This window comes from Octodon degus, unplaced genomic scaffold, assembly GCF_000260255.1.
Source record: "Octodon degus isolate 3935 unplaced genomic scaffold, OctDeg1.0 scaffold00057, whole genome shotgun sequence".
Classification (NCBI taxonomy): domain Eukaryota; kingdom Metazoa; phylum Chordata; class Mammalia; order Rodentia; family Octodontidae; genus Octodon; species Octodon degus.
In genome coordinates, this window is record NW_004524633.1 from 13,578,691 (window position 1) to 13,584,400 (window position 5,710).

At 40.6% G+C, this 5,710-nt stretch overlaps 1 protein-coding gene across 5 annotated transcripts in view; it reads right to left on the bottom strand.

The window, feature by feature from the left end:
• The window catches only part of Slc44a5 (solute carrier family 44 member 5), a 223,051-nt gene that overhangs the window by 196,509 nt on the left and 20,832 nt on the right, over positions 1 to 5,710 (bottom strand). For 2 of the 5 annotated variants that reach the window (XM_023718339.1, XM_023718337.1), the window contains exon 1: positions 2,054 to 2,088. The exons of the other annotated variants lie outside the window; for them this stretch is intronic. The gene's annotated coding sequence lies outside the window, so the exon portion shown is untranslated. Of the gene's footprint in view, positions 1 to 2,053; positions 2,089 to 5,710 lie in introns of those variants that run through there. 5 annotated transcript variants of the gene reach the window in all.

The window sequence follows — 5,710 nt, forward strand, 5'->3', positions numbered from 1 at the left end:
CTGTTATGTTGAGCTGTGGGGGACTCGGGTCAATAATTTCTGACATTGCCAGTTAAACAGAGGATCCAATGCTATTATGGTCTGCTGGACCCTTTTGGAATGTTTTGCTAAGTTTACACACCTATAATATTCAATAACGGAACTTAGAAAAAATAGGGTATACAGATGAATATCCATTTTGTATGTGTGAATTCATGGTGATTAGGATAGATATATAGTTGCATTCTCTTAGTGAATAGAATGATTTGTTCTAATGGTGTTTGTTGTAAATAGGATCTCAAGTCCGCATCTTGTACAGCAATTAACCACTAAGAATATATGCAATGTGTTAATTGTTGAAACTGTACTTCCGATTTGATTTGAAACTGTCTCATTGCTATCTGTTTATCAATAAAATTTAAAAAAAATCTTGAACATTAAAAGGGTTTTAAGAACAATCATTTTCAGCATACCTTTTATACTTCATTAAGCTGAGTAGATCTTATTCACTGTGATTCGATAAAGAAAATAGAAAATGAGAATGTAGCATCTCACAGTATTGTTCATGTCTAGGGACATGGGATCTTTTAATGGGATGACATTGTCATTTTGTTATAGTTGACTAAGCTGTTTCAGAGCAATGACTATGATTTTTGTTCCCTGCATTTCCTTTCAATAGCATAGTATTGGATATATCCACCCAATCAGTAAGAGCTTCTTGCATAAAATAAAATAAAAATTGGATTTCAATGACTGAGGAATCGAGAAGGCTAGTTCTATTTCCATATACAACAAGAAGGACCAATTTGTGATCAAGTATTTCCGTGAGTATAATCTGGACCTTTAAATCATTGTAATCCGAGCACTTTAAACCTTGAGTCTGAGCACAACATCAGGTTCCTAACTGTCCTTCAGTAGAGATGTACTTTAGGAAATGCAAAATTAACAGTCCCTATTAAATCAATAACAGCTTTGTGAAGAGAGGCAAAAAAAAATACATGTGTAATACAAGTATACATTTATCTATTTTGCATCATCAATGCTAGTTGTATTTATTAGGTCCAGTGTAACATTTTGGTCTATGAATACCTTGTTCAAAGGCAAGTTAATTAACATGCCCATTACCTCACCATGGTGGCCACAGGTCATGATAATATGGTGCATATTTCAAAGTGGTAAATAGATTTGTAGCATGCTTACCACCATCTTTTCACTTGAGGATTGGGGATCTAAGTACTATTGGGGATTAGGTCCTAAAAGACCACATTTGTAAAAATCTAAGCAAAAGAGTACCCAGAGGCCGAGCAATGGTACAGGCCGTGCTGCTCACACCTCCACTGGGCATGAGTCAGTGAGACTCTTACAGAAACATGGGTTCTAATTCATCAAATATGAGGCAGTACTTGGGAGAGCATTCTAACTCCCAGAGGCTGCCCAGACTTCTGGGGTGCAGACCACTGTGTAGTAGCAGGACTGCACCACTTGGGACCAACTGAGGAGAGAGCAGGACAGACAAGAGGACTGGGTGAAATACTCATAGTAGGAAAGCCCAAGCATGGAGACCCTTCTCAGAAAAAGACAGGAAGAGAACTTGCACATGGCACAGCTGTAAGCTGGTATGGAAAGATGGGGAAAAACAGCTGAAAGGATGCAGTCAGGGGGCTGAGGAGATAGCTCAGTAGAATAAGTGCTTGCCTGGCAAGCACAAAGGCCTGAGTTCAATCCCCGGTTCTGGGGGAAAAAAAAAAAAAGGATGCAGTCAGGATCATGAAGCCCCAGTCTGCATGATGCTCTTTCTGGGCATTTCTTTTACAACTCCAGCATGAGGGGATAGTCTCTCAGGGAAGGAGAATCCAGCCATTTAACAGAAGTTCCCAAAAATCTCATTAACAAAAATCCCATACTAGTGTATTGAGAGATTCTGAAAGAATGATACATATTTTAATGCAATGGTGGCAAACCTATGGCACACATGTGTAGCAGCAGACTGTATCACTGAAAATCTAAATGTTCACCACAACTGCTATAATGTATAAGATTCTTAGACTAACCTAGTACTCATACTATGACTTACCAAAGACCTGCTCCACAGGGGGACTGTCTGGTGATTTTTCTGTAAAAAAAGCAGAAGGTCAAACAAATCTCTATTTGTTGTAATTCTATTCCTATTTCCTCACGTCCTAAGACATGCTCATCTTCGTATTTCCACACTCAGAATAACATAGGGCCAGTGCACTGGCTGAACTGATATGACTGAGGCTTGTTCCTACACACCTATGCATATCAGAATCAGGGGAAATTCTAGCCCCACATGTAAGTGTATTTGCATTAAACATACATCTGCCCCTATACTTTACAGCTCTAGATTTTTGAAATACCTGATACAATGAAAATGCTATGTAAATAGTCATTCTGCTATATTTTAAGAGAATAATGACATCCCTAACCATTCTAGGATGACTTCTTTAACCAGATCAGTGGCTAAATAACTTTCCATTCATGTTCAGTTGAATCTGTTCATGGGGAAACTGCAGATGAACTGGGGGAGGGGAGAAGTGCCTATTCTGTACTCAAACCAGGATTTAATCTTAAAGTACAAAAAGTGTGTGAAGGTGCAGGAAGGAGCAGGCTGCAGTGGGAAAATGATGGCTGCTAACTTCTCCATTTACCTGTGCGGTATAACTGATTTGTAAAGTCTCCAAAATTCATCAGAGAGAGAGAGACAGAGAGAGAGAGAGAGAGAGAGAGAGAGAGAGAGAGAGAGAGAGAGAGAATATTTATCATTGGAAAATGAAGTATTTTGTTTACTTTCACTTTGTGCTCCTGCTTAAACTTCAGATGACACGTTAGTCATGAAAAGATAGGCTGTAAACATCTTCCATTATATGCAGGATTGCAGTGTGGATGAGGGGGAAGAGATGAAACACAACTTGAACAGCCCCATTCTTCAAACTTCAATGAAACTGAAAAGGAAGCAATCCTCCCAAAATCATTCCTGGAGCCAAGTATTATACTGATACCAAAACCAGGGAAAGATGCAACTAAAAAAGAGAACTATAAGCCAATCTCCCTCATGAATATAGATGCCAAAATACTCAATAAAATCCTAGCAAATAGAATCCAGCAAATCATCAAGAAGATTATACATCATTACCCAGTAGGATCCATCCCAGGGATGCAAGGGTGGTTGAATATACGCAAATCTATAAATGTAATACACTATATCAATGGAGCCAAATCCAAAACCACATGATTATCTCAGTTGATACAGAAAAGGCTTTTGACAAAGTCCAACATTCATTCTTGTTCAAAGTCCTACAGAAATTAGAATAGATGGCCTCTACTTCAACCTGATAAAAGCCATCTATGACAACCCAATGGCTAACATAATTCTAAATGGGGAAAAGCTGAAATCTTTTACTCTCAGATCTAGCACAAGACAAAGATGGCCCCACTTAAATTGCATCATGTAGTCTTCAACAGTTCCCCCCATGGCAGCTGTGAATCAATACTCTTCAATTTGGAGGACACAACTTAAGGTTCTTTTGGGGAGGGTAGGTAAGGAGCATGCTTAACATGAGCTCTAATACCATGCTAAGGCCTCAAGCCGCACATGTGTAAAATATGAGTATTAACACACTCAATAAAGACCCATTCTCTGATGCATTCTCATCTTGCCAGCCCAGAAAGCTATTGAAAAGAATTCCTAGAGCAGACCTACTGAGCAGAAAGGACAGTGTTTTGACGCTTGACCAAGCATTGATGTTTTTCATTAGTCAGGCTAACAGTGACAAATTATTAAGAATCAGAATTAGAATAAGGATTTCTGGGAAAGTGAGACTTTTGGAACTCTCTTCACTTGGGAAAGATAATGATGAAATTAGAAGAAAAAAGTTTGAACATTACTATGTGCGAGGAGCCCTGCTTCCTCTCCCTCACCCATGGGATATTCATGGCAAGGTCTGATGTACCTACTCCCATCAATTTTTCTTATAAAAATGAGGCATTAAGGCACCCAGGGACAACAGGAATCATACTTTAACCTTAAATTTAACTGCTAATAGTTGGGATCTAGAATTTAAGCTTAGTTTGAGTGGTCCCAGCATCCAATTGCAACCAAAACAACTACTAGTTCATTCTAGTGTCAAATTACTACAAAAATAAAGATTACTTATAATGTTATAAGGAATTCCCAAGAACACACATTTTAAACACTAGCAATGCTGGCTTACAATTATTTGGGTTGAAGGCCTTACTGGAAACAATTGGTTTCAGAATTACTGCTGAGAACGACAAACAAAATGTCCAAAAATCATTTTTAAAATATGGCCATCTCTTGCTAGTTTTATGGCAAATAGCGTGGGTATGCAAGGCCTGGTTCCAACAGTCACAATGACATGTTCGGATCTTTTCTAACAGATCTATTTTTGCTTCGGATCTTAAATGTTTTGACTTGCCTTTAGTATTTTGTCCATATATATTCAAAATACCACACAATGTGAAGTTTGTGGTCATATTAAAAGTCCCATGCAACTATTTTTTTCTAATGAATTCTATATTCCTTTATTAAGAACAAAGGTGGTTACAAAGGAGAAGGTAGCTATAGTAATGCTTGATATAGAAGGCTGGGGAGATAGCTCAGCAATCTGAGCAGCTGCCTGGAAAGGCTGTACATTTGCTTTAGCTTGATCAGGTCCATGAAATGATTATTATTAATAGGAACACTTTAATCTCTGACATAGTTAAGTATGTACATTACACAGTGACTGGACTTACTGTAAATTTTCCCACTTGAATCATGTGTACAAAAAACCCCATTTCCTCTGCAACAATACAAACTCAGGGAAAGGGAAATGTCATAAAGTTTTTGTGTCACACCCTCCTGATCAAATGCTAGCTCTTACAAAAGTGATGCTCAGGCTCTGCTGTAGCCCCTGCCCTCTTCCAGCCCTTTGCAGACCTCTCAGTTCCTCCTGCTGTGTATGGCAATCAATCCCACCAGGAGGCCCAGTTTCATCCAGAATCAGTGTTGGGATGGCAGGAAGCACCAGTACCGCAGTCCCAGCAGAAAAGAGAGAAGGGACCAGGGAGCAAGCTGCACTGTGTTTGCTTTATGACCGCTGCCAAACACCCCAACGGCATTATCCCCACCAGACAGGTGAGAAAGTTGAAGCTCACAGGGTGGGGTAAGAACTTGGCTCCAGCTGCACAGCACCACTGGTTAAAAAAGCAAACAAAGAAAGCGCAAGCTAGGTGCTTATTTCCCACCCTCTAGGCTGAATACCATGTGATAGAGTTTTCAGGCATTCTTGGCCAATTTTGTAAACTGAGAACAAAGTCAAAGTTAAATTTTAGTACAAGGAGTAGGAATTTCTGCCGACTTCCGGGAACCCCAGACCCAGTCCTAGCCCAGGTCCGGGGAGTGTGTGGAGAGCTTCCTGCTACCCTGCGCCGGCGGGACCAGTCCCAGCGCAGGTGCAGCGAGAGCCAGACACTCTCCCGCCCCTTCGGGCCGCACCCCACCCCTCCCGCCCAGTAGGAATTTCTGCCCACTTCCGGGAACCCCCAGACCCAGTCCTAGCTCAGGTCCGGAATTTCTGCCGAGTTCCAGGAACCTCCAGACACAATCATACCCAGGTCCGCAGCAGGAAGGAGCTGAGCACAGCAGCCAGACCTAAGCCAGACGCAGCTGGATAACTCCAAAATCTGTAGAGCTCCACCTGAACTTCAG